Source organism: Euprymna scolopes, chromosome 8 (genome assembly GCF_053919585.1).
Source record: "Euprymna scolopes isolate OS-2025 chromosome 8, ASM5391958v1, whole genome shotgun sequence".
NCBI lineage: Eukaryota > Metazoa > Mollusca > Cephalopoda > Sepiida > Sepiolidae > Euprymna > Euprymna scolopes.
In genome coordinates, this window is record NC_136489.1 from 41,359,384 (window position 1) to 41,379,772 (window position 20,389).

A 20,389-nucleotide genomic window follows, 5' to 3' on the forward strand; every position below is an offset into this window, starting at 1 on the left:
AACAACACTGATTAGGAAAGATCCTGCAAAGGGAACAGATGCCAATAATTATAGACCAATTGCATGTCTACCACTAATATGGGAACTATTAACTGGAATCTTTTCAGAAAAAATTCATGAACATCTTGAGAGGAATGGTGTTTTCCCTGACGAACAGAAAGTGTGTCGAAAAGGCTCGAGAGGTACCAAGGAGCAACAACTGATTGATAAAGTATTAATGCAAAGAAGAAGAAGAGAAATCTGAGTGTAGCATGGATCGATTACAGAAAGGCTTTTGACATGGTTCCTCATTCATGGATACGTGAAACACTATTGATGATGAAGGTTGCTGAGAATGTGGTTGGGCTTTTGGAGACAATTATGGTCGAATGGAAAACGGTGCTGACAGCAAACAGAGAGGTGCTGGGGCAGGTTGGCATTAAACGTGGAATATTCCAAGGAGATTCGTTATCTCCACTTCTTTTTGTAATGAAAATGATGCCACTGAACATCCTCTTGAAGAGAGAAAAACTGGGGTATAAAGAAAAAATGAAAAAAGGAGTAAAGGTTCATTCGAATGGAATAGTGCTGCCAAATGGAGAAATCATGATAAGAAATAGAAGATACAGGATATAAGTATTTAGGAGTGCTGGAGGGTGTAGGCATCATGAAGAGAGAAATGAAATAAAAAGTCAGGAAGGAGTATCTTAGAATAGTGAAACTAATTGCAAAGTCGAAACTGTATGAAGGAAATCTAATGAAAGCAGTAAATGCATGGGCAGTCAGTGTTTTGAGATACAGTGTGGGAATTTTAGAATGGTCTGACAAGGATTTGCATGCCATGGATATCAAAACAAGAAAAGTTTTAGCAATTTTTGGTATATTTCACATTCGAAGTAGCGTAGCAAGGCTGTATCAAAAGAGGAAAGATGGTGGGAGAGGATTGAAAAGTGTAAAAGATTGTGTTAGAACCGAGGAGATGTTGTTGAAGGAGCATGTGGTTAGAAGTGAAGAGTGGATGCTTAAGGTTGTGGCTAATGAGGTGGAGGTATGTGAGACCAGGGTTGATTATGAGAAACGTATGGATAGAGAAAGGGCAGAGGAACTGGCTTGGAATAAAATGCATGGAAGGTTCTTCCAGGATATAGCAGAAGTGGCTGATGAAAGATCATGGCAATGGCTTAGAGCTGGATATCTGACTAAGAGTACTGAAGCCTTTGTTTGTTCAGCACAAGAGCAGGCATTAGGAACACGATTGTTCAAAAAAGCGGTCCTAGGAGAGGAAGTTGTTGCGGAATGCCGGATTTGTTGTATGACCTCAGAGTCAATTGCTCACTTTGCAGCAGGGTGTTGTGAACTGGCTCAGAGAGAGTACCGCAAAAGACACGATCGCATGGGACTCCGGATATATTGGGAGGTGTGTAAGAGGGTTGGGGTGAAGTGTGCTGGAAAATGGTTTGAGGAGGTGCCTGATGAAGTGAGAACAAGTGAGGATGGCAAGGTAGAGGTATGGTGGACAAAAGTATCATAACGACCAAACAATTGGAACATAATCGTCCGGATTTGGTGGTCATCGACAAAGTCTCAAAAAAATGGCAGATTGTAGACTTTTCAGTACCCTGGGACAGGAATGTGAGAGAGAAGGAGAATGAGAAGTGGAGCAATTATGTTCCATTGGCCTTGAAGATAAGGCATATACATGGGGTTAAAACACAAATAATCCCGGTCGTAGTTGGTACACTAGGAGTAGTATCAAGTCGTCTGGAAGAGCAATTGAAAAAACTACAAATCCTCAATATTTTAGGTGGCCTTCAAACCACTGCAATTATAGGTACCACCAACATCCTTATGAAAACCCTTGATCTTTGAAGCTCCTGGGTTGAAGCCGGGATTAAGGGAAATCCTCTGGAAATGAATCCCTTCCCTTTCCAGAGAGACGTTTATAAATAAAATCAGAATTATTATTATTATTATTATTATTATTATTATTATTATTATTATTATTATTATTATTATTTGACTTTTATGTATTGCGCATGGTCATTACTTTCCTACACTTTTGTCCTAGGTGCTCATATTTTTTATTTTGTCCAATCTTACAAAGGGCCCACAATATGCTAATAAAGATACTACAGTAGAGGCGATGTGTCTGTATTTATAAGAATGCGACTCAACACATTCACATGTTAATAGTTTTGCCAACAACATGTGTGTATAACCGAAAACAGTATATTCTATTATATTTCAACATGATATGGCCGATCTAATAATCCATAACGATATCTATTTGGCTAATTCGATTTGAAAAGGAAGAACACAAAACACCGGAATACAACTTGGATGTCTTCAAGTCCAATGTTAACAAATTCCTAATGAACCGCCCCCTTAAGTAAACACATCATCAAATCTCCACACTAACGTAATGTACTTGCAATAACCCTTATCCCTGAGTGGCTTCCGGGTCTTGATAAGTGGTGATCACTGTAAAAAAAAGAAGAAGAAGACGACGAAGAACAACGATAAGGAACGCGTAAAACATAAAAGGAACGTAAGCATGCAGAAAAAAAGAAAGTGATAAACAATAAGCTTGATATGTAGAAAACGAAGAAGGAGAAATATGAAGAGAAAAAAGGAGAAGGGGAAGAGAAAACGACAAAAAGGGCGACGAATAATAAAGAAATGTAAACAAGCAGAGAAAAAGAAAGTGACGAAGAAGTAGAAAAAGAAGAAGAAGAAGAAGAAGAAGAAGAAGAAGAAGTTGAGGTAAAGAAAGAGGATACAAGAAGAAGCTGAGGTAAAGAAAGAGGATACAAACTGAAGGCAATATCGTACTATTGTTGTGTAATGCAAACGACCCTTCGTCGATGTCAAAGTTAACCACATCAAAGTTGCTCACATCTTAATTGATTGCGCGGGAGATTTTCAATCACCTTCCATTAAGAATTCATAGCAGTTGAATTGTAAATTTTTACATGATGGCGTCTTTTCGCCTCGCGAACCTGCGTCGCTGCAGAAGCAGAAGAAACAATAAAACAAATGATCTGATTTTTTTTTCATTTCGTTTTTTTATTCTTTACTTTTTTCTTTTTCGTCTTTTGTTTTCACTGTTAATAAAACAAATTAATATTAAGAAGTCCAATGCTATTTTCACTCAGATCTGCAGTCGCAAAACTATTGAACGATGTTAAAAAGATTCATGGAAATAATATTTATCTTTGCCCATCTTGTCGTTTTTGGGTTATCAGCTCTAAAAGAAAACATTTAAGAGATTTGATTTTAATTTTAAAACTACTTTTCTTTAAGTTTATTTTCGCAATTAGTTCTAGCCACGAGCGGGAACATACTTGCCGCATTAGGTTATCATAATTATATATAAATATATGTGTGTGTGTGTGTGTGCGTGTGTGTGTGTGTGTGTATGTGTGTGTGTGTGTGTGTGTAACATATCGCGAACAGCTATATGTAAATGCATTCGAAATGACGTCACCGATAAACAAAAAAATTATAAAAAGGAGAAAAAACGATGATTATGACGAGGAGCACGGAACGAAACAATATTCGAGATCACGTGCGAGACGCGAATGACGTTAGAGAGCAATATACCATGAGAATTGCTACAGTGGTAACGAAAGAGTGAGGAAATATATGTCGTTAGACAACAAACCAAGCGAGTTGAAATCCTTTCATATTCTTTGCTTTCTTTGCGACAAAATACATGTCGGTTCCCAGTTAACGTTACATATATATGGTAGCTCACTCTAGTCTTGACAGACTATAGATACCCACTGTAATAGTGTCTGCTCATGGAATTTTTGTGGCAAGATATACAAAACCTCCAACCACGCCTCTTCTGATTGGATATTGTTAAATACCGGAGGGAAGTGATCGACTGGAAACAATGCCGGGATAAACGAAGAGTACATACAGCGCCTAGAATTTCCAAATGGTCACCCATCTAGTACTAGCCAGGCTCAACGTTTCTTAACTTATTATGTCAACAGAGTTGCCCCTATTCTCAATGCATTTTGCCAGCGATGAACAACGGACGCCCATAATACACTTTGTCATACGAGGGTCTTTCTTAAAGGAAGTCTATATTTAAATTCAAAAAGTTGAAAAGCTACGAAGACGGTAGTGGTGACATTAAAACAAGTGACCCTTTTGTGCTCCAGAATTTATTTTTCTACATAGTTACCATAATATATATATATATATATATATATATATATATATATATATATATATATATATATATATATATATACATATATAAGGGCTTTGTAATTATAATTAAATAATTATTATTCTTTTATACCTACAGACACTGGTGTTTCATGTTTATGCAAGCATCAGTGTAGGATGACAATATATATATGTATATATATATATATATATATATATATATTGTCATCCTACACTGATGCTCTCACGTGATTGTGCTCTCTAAGCATCAGTGTAGGATGACAATATATATATATATATATATATATATATTGTCATTCTACACTGATGCTTGCATAAGCATGAAACACTAGTGTCTATAGGTATAAATGAATAATAATTATTTAATTAAATTATTGTTGTAGACCCGTGCTAGGAGTCACAAATGAAAGAAACCACAAGTAGTGTAAAGTTATAAAATATATGTAATTATCATAAAGAATACAGGAGCCACTAAAGTGGTATAAGAGGAACGTGTTCGTAGCATGCGGTTAAACATGTATGAATGTCTCCATTTAGTCGCTGCAACCAGTGATATTCATAGGACTGGTTGATTCTACTTAGTTCTCAAACAGGGGTGATTTGTGCCCCACAAAAATTATGTATATGTGTGCGTCTACATATCGACATGGGCAGGATTGCACACAAATCTGACTTATGAAACTTTTAATAAAATGCACAATCTTTTCTGCAATTCAACGATTTTTCAGTGCATGCTAGTTTCATCCAAGAATATCCAGCAGTTTTTGTTTCATCAATAAAACGCTACAAATGCACAAAAGAACAATATCCTCAATAACCTTCTAACATTTTTCTCTTATCAGCGTTGGCTCATTTCTGTGTATTGTTTTGATAGACATATCGTTTGCATTTCAAATAATTGAGGATCATTTTTCTATAAGTATTTAACATAAAATGAACACCCACTAAATGGCTACCACTTGCGGGGGGGTCTCCTTATTTATATATATATATATATATATATATATATATATATATATATATATATATATATATATGCTTTTTTGTTTATTTGGTAATTGTGACCTGGTAGATCAACACAAAATCAACCTGCGCGTACAACAATGACAACCGGTCCGCTTATAACAAAGACTTACATAGCTTTATATCAGGAAAAATACTTATTTACAAAAACTTTAAATGCAATATTCGTTTCAAGCCTACCCGAACCCCCCCCCTAGAAAACAAGATTTACCCACCTCCCACAAAAAGAATATTTAGTTTGTAGCACTTATTTTTTATTATTTTATCTTATGACGTGTGAGGTTTGTAAATTTACATATTGCAACGCAATTATTATCAAAAAATTTTTTTTAGTTGTTAGGAAACAAAAGAAGCGGTGAAAAATGAAGATACTAACAGAAATAGTATAGAATAAAATAATTAAAGGAACACAAAAAAAAACGAGAATCCAACAAACCCCAAATTTCAAATATTTAGCCACAATTATTATTTTAAAAAATAGGTGATTTTAAAAAAAAAAAAAAATTGTTTCATTTCCTTAGATAAGAATTTTATGTTTTCCTTCAAAAGAAAAAAAATCGGTTATAGCATTAAAATACGTTACAACGTAAATCTGGTCCAGGTAGGTAGAAAAGTAACTTACGTTGCCTTTGATACTTTTTTGTAGGCTTCGCTTAATCGGTGAATTGTTTTTAATTATTTTGAATGCACTAATTGTTTTTCTAACCAAATATGTTCTACTTTATTTATTTATTTTTGTTATTTTAGCATTACCTAAAAAAGTGGTGAACTAAGTATTGCAATAATATAAAAAAGAAAACAAGAAAAAAACGAAGCTTCGTTGCATTTCGTTTTCGTTCTTAAATCAACTTCCGCAACTTAATATAACTTTAAAACAAATAATTTATTATCACAAAAAAACACACAAATTGCAACAATAAAAGCACATTAGATAATTAACAAAATACGAAAACGTATTCTTTTAATATTTTATCACGACGATGACCACGACGACGTCAAAACATAATCAAACTTACAGTTTAAACCGTGACTAAATTGAAGAGGTTAGCTCCCGAATAGCTACGTATTCTTTTAATTATAATGCCGAAAAGGAAAACATACTTAAAACATCAATTAACAAAATACGAAAGTGTATTTTTTTATTAGTTTATTACGACAACCACCACCACCACGACTACGACAAAACATAATAAAACTTAATTTAACACGTGACTAAATTAAAAACGTTAGCTCCCGATTAGTTGCATTTTCTTATAATTATTCCTATTTACTTGCCTTGCCACGGGGGCAGAGTTAGACACAAAGTCAGTTTTTAATGTGGGGAAATTCAGCTCCCTAAAACAGGGCCCTCTTGATAGGAGCAAAAATAAAAATTGACTCAGTCAAGAAGGATTTCTCCTCCACTAATCGAGGTCAGAAAAGATGAAGTGCAGTATCAGACAGATACTACACTGTGATCTTGGCCTATTTTCATATATTTCTTTTCTTAAAATTCCGTTTGTTTGTTTTTTCTTCAAAACAAATCATATTAAAAAAGACGCTATTATTTGGAAGATATACATCTTCAATATATAAATAGATATGAAATGCGTTCCTACATCGCACTGGTACATTCATTTTGGCCACGGGCGCCAATGCCTGCAATTATAATAGATGGGCAGTAGTTCCAACTAACAACCGTACTTAAATTGTTTTTTTTTTACAGGGGGGAGGGAGGCATATTTCCACCGAGCAACGCAGGTACACGGGTCCTGCTAGTAAATAAATAAAATTATATAAATAATGTGAGGAGTATATGCGGATCGATCAACGCTTCAGCACTTCCATGTCTCATCAGGACTCCAAATGACACAGTCAGAAAATAACTTTTAAAAAAATGTTCTCAGAATACAATAGGAAAATACCAGGAAAAGAAAAAAGAAAAGAGAAGAAAGCGTAGCATCGTTTGGTAGGCACTACTCTCTCTCTCTCTCTCTCTCTCTCTCTCTCTCTCTCTCTCTCTCTCTCTCTCTCTCTCTCTCTGTGTGTGTGTGTGTGTGTGTGTATATATATATATATATATATATATATATATATATATATATGTATTCCAGATTAAATGTATTCAAGGGTGATATATGTAATGAACCGACACTGAAGAGTATACGTGTTCGATTTCAGCCTGCGGTTCCTCCCATGAATGCGACAACAGCAAGCTGCCTGTAACGACGCAATGAACAAACAAGAAGCGACCCATGCCAGACAGTTATAGTCGACGACATATCGACCCGTTTTTATAGATGTTTCCAACATGCGATTATCGTTTATTCTCCGGGAAGCTGGTTCCCAAGACGTTCCTCAACCAAATAATTCCGCGGGGAAGCGATAGTAGCATAAGGATTCCCAATCACACAGTCAGAAAATAACTTTACAAAAAATGCTCTCAGAATACAATCGGAAAATACCAGGAAAAGAAAAAAGAAAAAAGAAGAAACCGTAGCATCGTTTGGTAGGCACTACCCTCCCCCTTCTCACTCTCTCTCTCTCTCACACTCTCACTCTCACTCTCACTCTCTCTCTCTCTTTCTCTCTCTCTCTCTCTCTCTCTCTCTCTCTATATATATATATATATATATATATATATAAGAAGTGGATGTAGTTTGCTTGAAGCATTGTATAGTATGTAGTTTAATTAAATGTGTAGAAGGCGGTACAATGAAGAGGTAACGGAAAGACACAAGCTGAAGCAGATGAGAAAGTTTTATTAATACAACTTACAAATATATGTGTACATATTCATGTATTTCATATACACATTATATTTATATTGGGCCATATAAACCTGCATGAGCACATATACATGCAGCCACGTACTGTCTAAATCAAGTGCATAGACTACATATATATGTAAGAGTATATATTTACGCACCCATGCACATCCATATATGCATGTGCTTGTCTGAATGTAGCCCACATGCTCGCACCATCTAACTCATATATCATAAACTTGCTATTAAATTGCTATACATTGTTGGAATTATTATTAATGTGTAGTAATCTTAAGGGTTGCTTTTTTATTATTTTGTTTATTTATTTATTTTGGTTTATTTTATTTTAATTTTGGGTTTTATTTTCATTTTTAATTTTTTTATATATTTTTTTATTTTTTTTTATTATATAATGGTCGGATAGTGTGGGTTAAGTTAAGAATGAAGAGCCTAATTCATGTCGGCGATTAATCTTGGGATGCAATTTGGCAATCAGAATTGATTATTTGATACGAAGGTTGCCAACATTGCGTTCGGTGGCTAAAATATTTACTCTGATGGATTTGTTTGTATTGCCGCATGTGTGAAGGTGTCTGCGAACAGAAGAGGTGTGTGTTTGTATGTGTTCTTTTACTCTAATATGCAGGTGTCTCACTGAGCTATCGACGTATGATTTGTCACATTTGGTGCACTGTATGCGATATAATGTGTATGTACGATGGCACATGTTAGTGGTGTTCACCGGGCAGTTAGTTAGAGTGCAGGGTACATTGTTTAGGTGGGTTTTGCGTTTTGACAAATGCTGTCGTAGTGATGGCCCAGTGTGTATAAGTTGTATGTCTAGCCCCTCCCTGTGTATAGCTTTGCGGATGGCTGTTGTGATCCTGTCGTTGAAATGGGACAGTTTCAGGAAGTAGGTGTTAGAAGAGAAATACTGCGTCCGTCTTCTAAGTTTATTGAGGTTTTCAATGGTTGGTGTGGGGTATCCATTGGCTTTTAGCACTTGGTTGAATTTATTAGTGCAGGTGTTTTTGTCGGCTTCATTGCTGCATTTATTGCGGATGCGCGCTATTTCATTCCTCGCATAGCTATTTTAGCTTTACGGGGGAGGGCAGACTTATAGTGTACGAAGAGATCTCTACAGGCGGGTTTCTTATAGAATTTGGTGGATATATTCCCGTCTTCGGAGATGTTGAGACTGAAGTCTAAAAGTGCCAGGGATCTAGAATTGTCGGGGTGCTCGATTGTGAACTCAATGTGTGGGTCAGTGTTGTTGAAGATGTTAAAAATTGAGTTCGCATCATCCTGGGATGGTGTTAGAAGTAGAATATCATCAACGTATCGCGCGAAGAAGATGTAGGAGTAGTAAGAGTTGAGGGCACGGCGTTCAAGTTTATCCATGAATGCGATAGCGAGTAGTCCTGACAGGCTGGACCCCATAGGCAATCCTGTGATTTGTTTATTTGTGCTTTATTTTTATGTAAAGTGCTCTGTTTGTATGTGAAGTAAGTGTTATCTATTATTATTTGTAGGAGCTCGTGTATGTCAGTTCCAGTGAGGCCAAAGCAATAGAGGCTACAGGAAGAAATGCAGTCGGTAATTATGTCATTGCCGGGTATGTAAATGTATAGAGGGCAACGACGTCTAGGCTGAAGGCATATCTGTTGCATTTGAGTTGTTCTGATGAAAGTGGACGTAACCTAGAGATGACTTCGTAAGAGCTGCTGACGTGCCCCGGGAAGGTTGGAAGAGTGGTTTTAAGAGATGGAAAAAAGCCAGGAAATTTTGTAGAGCGGTCCTTCTTTGCTGGATACTATAGGTCTTATTTTGGTGGTGGAGCCTGTTTTAGGAGTCTTAATGAGGTGGTAGAATGTGAGAAGTCTATTGCTTTTTGTTGTGAATTTGTTGGTCCAGGCTGTATTGATTCGGTGTTTTATTTGTATAGGGGAAATGTTATTAACTGGTGCATATAGTGTGTCATCGCTGATGTGAGAGAAAGCAAGTGTGTCATATGTGGCCTGTGAGATCACACAGAATTCTTTCCCTTTGTCTGAGCGTAGGAAGATGAGATCTTTATTTCTTAGGTTTTCTAGTGTTGTTCGTTACGATCTTGTTAGGTTGGGTATAATTTTATTCTCTTCACGTTGTAGTATGGAGAAAATATTTCGTTTTAGACGTGTGAGTTTGCTGTCTAATTCACTGTTATTTGGTGGTGGGTATTATGGATGATCGAGTTCGTATACTCGTACAGGGAACTTGGGGTTGCGATCATCGTGTGTGGAGTGATTGATGACTGCTAGCCACTTGAGATGGCAAGCTGTCATACAGAACTGTGTCTCCATGTTGATTTTGGTGGTACTATTTATTCTTTGGATGGTGATGAATTTAGGCCCAAGGGAGAGAAATTATTTCTCGCTATTTGAGAGAGATTCAGTTCAGTCAGTGACTAGATGGATTACTGTGTGCCGTGTGTTGTTGCTGTGCGGGTTATCTTTATTATTATTATTATTATTATTATTATTATTATTATTATTATTATTGTTGTTGTTGTTGTTGTTGTTGTTTTTGTTGTTGTTGTTATTGCTGTGCGGTTTATCATCAACGACCTCATGAGGGAGCGTATGACTTATTAGTTTAGCTAGCCATGTGAACTTCCGTTTGAGCCTTGTCTTTTCATTCAACCGACTTAATTCAAAATCTATATCCCAACCCCTTAATTAAAAATCTATGTCCCAATCCCCCCTCAACTAGAACGCAGAAACACAAACAAATAAATAACTTAATTAATTAATTAAATCTCCTCAATATAAAATATACTTTATTATAAGATAAATAAATAAATTATATAAAAAGAAATGAACAAAAAGAACTTAATTATATTAAATTAAAATGCTATCAACAAGTCCCGGGCTATTGTTTGCTGCAAGACTGTTACTGTTTACAACAGCACATTTGACCCAAAGTCAAATAAATATCCGACGAAGAGATCTTTCTCGAAATATTATGTAACACGGATATACCACCAGACCGACTTTCCCAGGTGATCACAGTGCCAATATAAATATAATATGTATATGAAATACATGAATATGTACACATGTATTTGTAAGTTTTATAAATAAAACTTTTTCACCTGCTTCAGCTTGTGTCTTTCCGTTATCTCTGCATTGTACCGCCTTCTACACATTTAATTTAACTATATATATATATATATAGTTAAATGAAATAATATATATATATATATATATATATATATATATTCCAGACTAAATGTATTCAAGCGTGATATATGTAATGATCTGACACTGAAGAGTGCTCGAAAAGAGAGAGGTAGAAAGAGAGAGAGACAGAGAAACGGTGGGATTTATACATGGGAACAAATTCTATCACAGTTTATGTATTAAATAGTTTTAGTGTCAATACATAGTTACAGTAAAATAAATTCTTTGGAACCATTAAAATAATTTCCAACGCTATTAATAATGTTTCCCTAATTATTTCTTTAATATTTATTGTCGCTTATATTTGAATTCATGTTTTGAAATTTGACGCAAATCGTAAATCTATGATATCAAGTACACGTTATTATTATGTTAAGGTGATGTTTTAAAATGAATTTATAAAAAATCTATGGATTTCAGTCAGTTAAACATCAGCTTGAAGATCTCAACCTCTGGGTTTCGATTTCTGTTAATATTTGTTGGGAATGTATTATTTAGTATTAAGTAGAAATTAAGAATATTATGATTGACGGACAGATCCACACACACACAGAAAATGTCCCTAATATTACGAGTGGATTAAATGTTAACACATTTCCACTCTCCTGACATCCTGAAATTGGTCAAGTCTATATGAAAATTTTCTGTTCACGCACATACTGTTAAACTGCAAAAAGATAGATGTGTAGTTTCGGAGAATTTCTAACGAAGTTTTAAAACAACAAAAAAGAACTCGCAATTATTCAAATGTAATTTGTTTAGAAATTACATATAAATTTCGTGTATTTTCGAACTACTGTTCTCAAGATGAGTAAGTGATTCTCACAATATTTCGGCCAATGTAACCCCCATCTTGTTCAGTTGTATCTTGCCGAACTCGGGAGATTCTATCGAATTCAGGAATGTTTCTGCTGAACTCATGAATCTGCATAGAATTTCGAACAGGACACTGTATTTAAACCATGGGATAACATGCTTTCACTCCGTCAGCCATGACCAGTTAGGGTTTTTATTTTTTTATTGTTTTACTTAATTTCACTCCCAAACAAGGCATATTGGGATCCCAAATAGTAGCCTCTAACACGGAACTGTGGGGAGTTGAGCAGCGAAATATTCGTTCACATTAGATTTCGACTTCTGCAGGTTAGTACAGTCAAAGAAGCAGGAAACAGGGAGGGAATACCAAATTCTAGTAATTCAAGGGGATAAAATATTTGAGTAGAAGTTTTTTCTGACATCTACGGGCCTGAAAACTGCTTTGTTTGGAAATATGTGAGTCTTAAGTCGCAGTTGTAGTTTTAGTGTCGCCCACACCGAGAATTGAATAATACTTAGTATTTTATCCGTTACACTCTGGGTCCTTGCAGGCAAAACATCGTGATAATACCCATCCAAATGAAAACAATAGTCCAAATGATCCAAATAATCAAATTATCAATACTCATCTCAAAAAATGCAATCTAAATAAAATTTGGTAGCACTTGTTATCACTGACATCATAAACCGCATCAACTGCGATGTGTTCTGTCAGTTGACTATCACTCGACTCCTGTACTCATCTATTCGGCCTTCTTTACGCAGCTATTCCCCACATATGCAAATTAATTCGCCGTTATATTTTAACCCACATTCTCCCATGATCATTGAAAGTCATTCCACACCACATAGTCCTATGCCCAGATAAGAAGACCAGATATAACTAGTGCGTCATGCATGGCCAGGCATAACCAGACCTCTATACAGTGCCAGCAATAACTAGCTCTCTATATACGGCCAGCCATAATTAGCTCTTTATACATGGCCAGACATAATCAATCTTCAATACAATGTCAGGCATAACTAGCCTTAAATACATGGCCCGACATAACTAGCTTTCTATACACGACCAGCGATAACTGACTCTCTATACACAGCCAACCATAATTAGCTCTCCAAACACAGCCAGACATAACTAGGCTTCAATGCATGACCAAACATAACTAGCCCTCTATACATAGCCAGCCATAACAAACAGCCATAACTAGTTCTCTATATATGGCTAAACATAACTAGCCTTCCACACGGCCAGCCATAAATAGCTCTCTTTACACGGCTAGACATAACTAGCCTTCAACATGGCCAGACATAACTAACTCTTCAATCACGCCCTTAAAGTTCTCGTCGTTGGGTATCATAATTCTCTGACTTTCAGACACACACAAAAATAAAATCAAAATGTCCAACTCTCAAATCGTAATTAACAGTTCTCCAAAATATGACGACGTTAACTCTCAGAAACTCCAACTCTCGAATTGTAATCAAGAACTTTCCATAATATGACAATAGTTTCTCTTTTCCTCTTGCTGATTAATCTACATGGTCCGAACTAATTGCATCAACTTTACTTTCTTGCCGAAATAGCTTGTAATATGAATAAGAATTGACAGCAATCATATCCACTGACGCCGTAATTTGCACTCTTAACTTCAATGTATTCTCTCAGCTGCCACACACTGGACTCCTGTACTCCCCTATTCGCCCTTATTAACGCAAATTAATTCGACTTTATATTTTTAGACTAAAGGAAACTAATACAACATCTAGTTTTAAAAAATTTTCTAACGTCATTCAATAAGTAATAGCTGAAATAAATGTTAGAATTTTACAACACAGTGAACGTTAATTAATGGACATAGAGCGTTGGCCAAACGCATGCAAAATGTTAATAAAGAAGGACCTGTAAGAATCGAACTCGCATTATTTCTTTGCAAAATTTTCTAATCAATATTTCTCTACAAGTTTTTTTTTGTGATACACCTCAAATATGTATGCATACAAGTTTCAATAAATATCATTGTGCGGTTGTGTATTTTTTGGTGCAGATGTGTATGTACATATGTGCTCGTTTATGTGTATACATGTTTTTGTATGTGTCAATACACTTTATATTTAACCCATGAGACTGTGAATTCGAAATATATATATATATACATATATAAATATATAGATATATATATACATATATAAATATATAGATATATATACATATATTATATATATGTATTGTGTGTGTTTATATACTTATATATTTATATATATGTATGTATATATATATATATATATATATATATATATATATATATATATACGTTAAATAAAACCAGATCTATTCGCACATGTAATACGAATGCGGCCATATCACGCACGCATGCACGCACACACACACACACACACACACCACACGCACGCACGCATACATTCATATTTGCTTTTATAAAGGTTTGACATCAAATAGTCATTCATAAACAATCGAATTATCTCCCTTGACAATTGCCTCGTTTTGATTCGAAGTCAGGAAAAGATCGGCATCTGCTCGCTTATTCCCTCTAGATTCAGCGATTTTTTTTTATAAAATATATATTCTCGAGCTAAACGTATAAACTGTACCGAAATCCATTTCATTTTAATTATGTTTCTTATACAGATTGTTTTTATATATGTATTTCATCCGTTTAAATTTGTCAAATGTTGTCGTTAAAAGTTTTAAAAAATGTTTTTCAAGTCCTTAATGTAAAATTCGAATACAAACAAAATGCAATTTAAAAAAAAATTGCACTGAATTAATGTAAACAAATGTCACTTCATGTAGAATGTGAAAAATATTCTCTAGTTTTAATAAATTGCTAGCTAGGGGAGGCACCCGGCGTTGCCCGGTCGTAAAATACGCTTAAATAAATTTTAATTCATGCAGATTTCGTATTTCTTGTTACACAGCCAATTTGTAGTTGAATATTATATCGTACCTAATGTATAGTACCGATTTCAAGTAAATGTTTTGGTTTCGATTCTAGCTGATGGCACCCAAGTCATTTATTACTCCAGTCGCGTTTTCTTACCGATGCAGTTATCCAGAGATAGGTACGAAAGTTTAAATATTAAACGACTTTAATGAGTTGAATTTGGGCATGCGCAAAAAGATGTAAAACTATGTCATCATGTTGAATTGAATAGTTTGTATTTCAATTTACCGACATATTTCTTTACGCGTTATTCATCCATCGAAACAAAGATTTGATACAATACATGAGTAAAATGGCAACCTTTGTTCAATTAATTGAATACAACGAATCCATTTCGATGTGTATAAGACTTTTTATATGTTAATGTGTTACCACTTACAAAGGCCAAATGTTATTCGAAGATAAAGTCTAATGTAAATTCCTTTTTTATGATGAACGATACTCTAAATGTCACTTGAAAATAAGTTAACAATATTGAGTATCAGTCGATCAGATTCTTTGAATGTACCAATAGAATAGAGAAAGATTAACAAAGTATATTCTGTAAGAAATGGACTCCAAGGCTGTGGTGATCCTCAATTAGATTTCAAAACTAATTGTGATTTTTATTATTATTACATTTTCACCCCAGACAAGGCACATTGCCACTTTGGTGTAGGGGGCTACTATCAGGGGCAACAATTGTTGGGGCACTATGTAGGGATTTGGCCAACAAGATGTCGGTGCACGTTGCACTTGAACTTCTGCACGTCAGTACACTTAGGGAAACAAGAGCCGGAATGAAATTCCAAAGTCTAGCGGCTCTGGGGAAAAAATAACTGGAGCAGAACGATCTTTTACATCTAGGGATCTCTACAGTGTGGGGTGGGATTTAGCAGCCTGTCGGGTTTGTCGAGGGTGTTCACGTCGTGGGGGCACAAGTGCTTGCAGTTCGTCAGAGCATTCACCATTAAAATATTGTAGAACAGGCAGAGGGATGCAACGTTTCGTCGATGGGACAGAGGCTGAAGCGTAGTTGCCAGCCCAAGGCCTATCAGATTTGCGACTCTCTTTTGAACCTTGTCTAAGAGCGAGAGACTAGTAGCAGATGCACCAGCCCAAATATGACAGCAATACTCCATACATGGGCGAATGGTGGCCTTATAGAGGTACAAGATACTCTCGGTGTAAGTAGTTTTCTAGCACAGTAGAGAGAGCCCACCTTCCTTGCAGCGGCCCTGGCGATGCCTTCAATGTAATTGTTCCAACTCATGTTTCCTGTGAACGTTAGGCCAAGGAGTTTGAAAGATGTACTCTCAGATAAAGAGTCGTTAGCCATTGCTATAGGTGGTAGAGGTTTCTTGTAATTATTGAATGAAACTAGTTTAGTCTTGGCGGCATTGAACGTGAACATTCATTTTTGTCCCCATTCCACTACAGATTGGAGGTGATCCTCTAGTGTTTCTGCCGTTTCTTTAGATATGTGTTTATTTGTTTTCCTGTCATGCCTGTTATAGAGTGTGGTGCCATCAGTATATATATCCATCTCAGAGGCAATTTTGTCGGGGAGGTAATTTATTTATGAATATCAGGAACAGTAAAGGTCCAAGGATAGACCCTTGGGGACCTCCCGCATTCATATCATATTGTTTCGATGTACGACCGTCAAGGACAACCTGGATTTTTCTCTTATCTAAGAAGGATTTAATTATGTTAAGTATTCTACCAGTAATACCGTATGATCTAATTTTCCTGAGGAGACCCTCATGCCATACCCTGTCAAAAGCCTTAGATATATCTAGAGCTACCGCTCTGCCCTCCCCCGCTTTGTCCAGTGAATGGTATATACGTTCAGAGATTACAGTTAGGATGTCTGCTGTGGAACAGGCTTGTCTAAATCCATATTGTTGGCCAGTCAGAAGTTTAGCTTCTGTAAGATGATGGACTAGAGCATGGTTAATAAAGGTCTCAAATATTTTGGCAAAAAGTGGGAGGAGGCTAATGGGGCGATAATTTGATGGGTCAGTTCTTTCACTAGAATTCTTGAATACTGGTCCCAGAGAAGCAGTTTTCCAACAGCCCGCAAAGCAAGATTCATTAAGGCATGTGTTGTAGAGTTTGGAGAAAACTTGAGCTACTTCGCCTGCGCACTTTTTTAATAGCACAGCTGGGATGAGATCGGGTCCTCATGCTTTTGAAGTGTCAAGGTTTTTTATGATAGCATGCACCTGAGAAGGGGTGATTTTCAGATCGTCTAGCGTGGCGTCTGTCTGCATAGGAAATTCAGCTTGTTCACTCCAAGTAAAGAAAGCATATTATCACTTAGACTTAAGGGGCTTCTATTTGCGACTATGTCGACAGGGAACTATGTAAGGAAATGAGTGAGATCTCTTTTGACGTTATATTTTATATTTTGCATGTTAGTAAAGAAAAAAGCAAGCGTGGAATTCCAAAGTTTAGTAGTCTGAAAGAATAATCTATGAGAATAGAAGGCTTTCTCGAAGGGATTAATTCTACAATGAAGAGGTTGAATTTTGCTGCTAGACCGATTTGTCGCGTGTATGTACTTCAATGGAATACAAGTGTATTGACTTCATCAGAGTATATTCCATTGTAAAACAAGCACGGGGTTGCAAGATTGCGGCGGTGGAACAGAGTTCAGAGCTTGGTTGATAGTGCGGGAATTATTGGATTAAAAACTTTTTTCGACCCTGTCTAAGATGGAGAGACTGGTAGATGGATTAACCTAGATGTGGCAACAAAACTGTATGTATGAGCGAATTGTGTAGCGACATTGTAGAGATGTGGGTAATTTTCTAGCATGGTAGAGGGAACCCACCTTCTTCTCAGCAGTCTATGCAATATTTTCTTTATTCTTATTCATGTTGCTTAGGAATGTTAAGTCTAAGAGTTTGAAGAATAAACTCTCCGGTAGGGTATTTTTAGTCATGGCTATCGGTGGTTGAGAAGGCTTCTTGCAATTGGTAAAGGAAAGAAGTTTAGTTTTAGTAGCAATAAATGTTACCATATATTTACGGCCCTATTCTACTACAAACTGATTCGTTTTTCTCTTATATTTATTATAGAATTTATCTAGTATGATGATAATGATTATGATGGAGAAGAAGAAGAATATATGAATGAAATGGACGGAGATGATTACCCAGGAGAAGGATTCGACAAATATTGGTTGACATTTAATATAAAGACGACAATGTTATAATATTCAGGGAAGCAGTTTCGTGCCAAAAGGGGTGATTTGCTGTAAACCAGATTAGCCAAGAGAGCAATGTGTTATTCAGAAATGGTAGTATGCTTCTTTGTTTTTGTTTTAGGTTGACGATGAGACAACACCGTCGTGAACAGTTATGGTGGAACTTTGCTACTATTTCATTATATAAGAGAACGGCTCAACAAGGTCTTATTTGCATAAGACTTGAAGACGACCATAGTATAGTCAGCTAGGAAGAACTCACTGCATTAAGAGATTGAAAAAGGGCTGATATGCCGTAAAATATACCAACGAACTAAAACGAAACGAACCATGTATATAAAAACGCATGCGCCGTTGGTGGCAATTGCATGAACGTGTACCCGAATTTGATACGTCATTTTTTGTCGCGTGTTTTATTCTAAACTTTTGACGTGACCTCGGCTTTAACAAGGACATTAATGTAAAAAATATGTAACGCTGGGTTAACAAAACCGTTTTTTATATAATTTTTTAAAATTATTTTTTAGGAATGGCGCAAGAAATAAGTAAAACAACAGAAAGAATTTGCAAAGGGAAAGAGAATAAAAAGCTAAATGTCTTACAAAACGGATTTGGACAACTAATGTGGAAGGGCTGAGTAGGGCCGTTATTATTTTTTTCTGTCTGCTTTCTATTGTTAGAAGAGAAAATAAGAACAGAAAAAAGAAATAGAAAAAGTTGAAATGAAAAAAGAATGTGGTTGTGAAGTATAAACTTTCAAATAAATGCATTATATGTAAAATTCACTATTATGCACTTATGTGTAGTGTCGAAATTTGTAAAAATTCCAAGAATTACGATATATATATATATATATATATATATATATATATATATATATATATGTATATATATGTATATATATACATATATACCACGGAACACAATACACATATATATGTCTGTAAGCGCGCGTGTGTGTGGATACATGAAGCAATCATATATATATATATATATATATATATATATATATATATATATATATATATATATATATATATATATATATATATAAGAGGATAATAATAACACTGGTGAACAACAAATTTGCTGCCTGCGTTCTGTCAGCTGATTTAGGACGAATTTGATGCACTGAATCCGAAAATCACATTGGTTTTGCTTAATCAGGTCAAGTTTTTGAGTTATGGCTACATGTGTTTTTTGTTTTAATTTTTACTTTTTTTCGTTCCTATTCACATTTATGAACGTGTGTAGTATTTTAGAAATTCGTGGAAGTAAAATGTTATATTGGATAATTGTTTTGATTGGAAATTTTATTTTAATGAGAAGACATATTCAGGATTGATAGTTCTGGTGATTATGTCGACAAAGGAATCAATTTGAAAGCATACAACCTCGAAATCTTCCAAATATTTGTGCTCAGCATATATGAATGAAAACTAGCCTGTGCAGGAGGAATTAGTGCCTTGCAAAGGACACCCACAACGACCTTCTCGTGGACAGAGACAGAATATCCTTCCCATCGCTGCACATCAAACTCGGCTTAATCAAGCAGTTCACCAAGGCTTTGGACAAGGATGATGACTGATTCACTTACTTGTGAATTGTGATAGGCTTTTCTAGGATTAATCATGGTTGGTTGGTTGTTTTTGTTTTACGGCATATCAACCTTTTTCAGGTTATTTAATGCCGAATCCAGTGATTTTGAAGAACAATTTTTAATAGAGTATATATTTTTTTAAGTCGGTTTCTATTTAACCCATAGTTGGGACCCTAACAGGTACTACCAGTCCGGATCATAGTGGACCTGGGAGCAATGGCAATTAAAGGGTGGCTCCACACTCCCCAAAGTCTGCAAGCTTGGATATAGTTTAAGGTCATATCCAGGACCGATTAATCATGGAGAAGTTGAAAGCTGGCATCTTTGATGGTCCTTAGATCTGGCAGCTTGTCAGAAATCTAGAGTCCGAAAACCCAATGAAGGAAGTGGAAACGTGAAAGGTAGTGAAGAACTTTCTTGCCAGCAATAAAGCCAGAAACTTTGCAAAACTTGTCATGCATCATCTATTTCATCAAAAGAGGAGAAAATCAGCAGTATGCAAGAAGAGGGAAAAGAAGACAATACCAATTTATGTACATTTAAGGTTAGAAATAGAAAAGTTCAGGGGTAGATGTAATGAAATGTAATGAAATGTAATGAAATGTACGGAAGTGAGATCATTTGAAGAGTAGTATTGAGTAGGA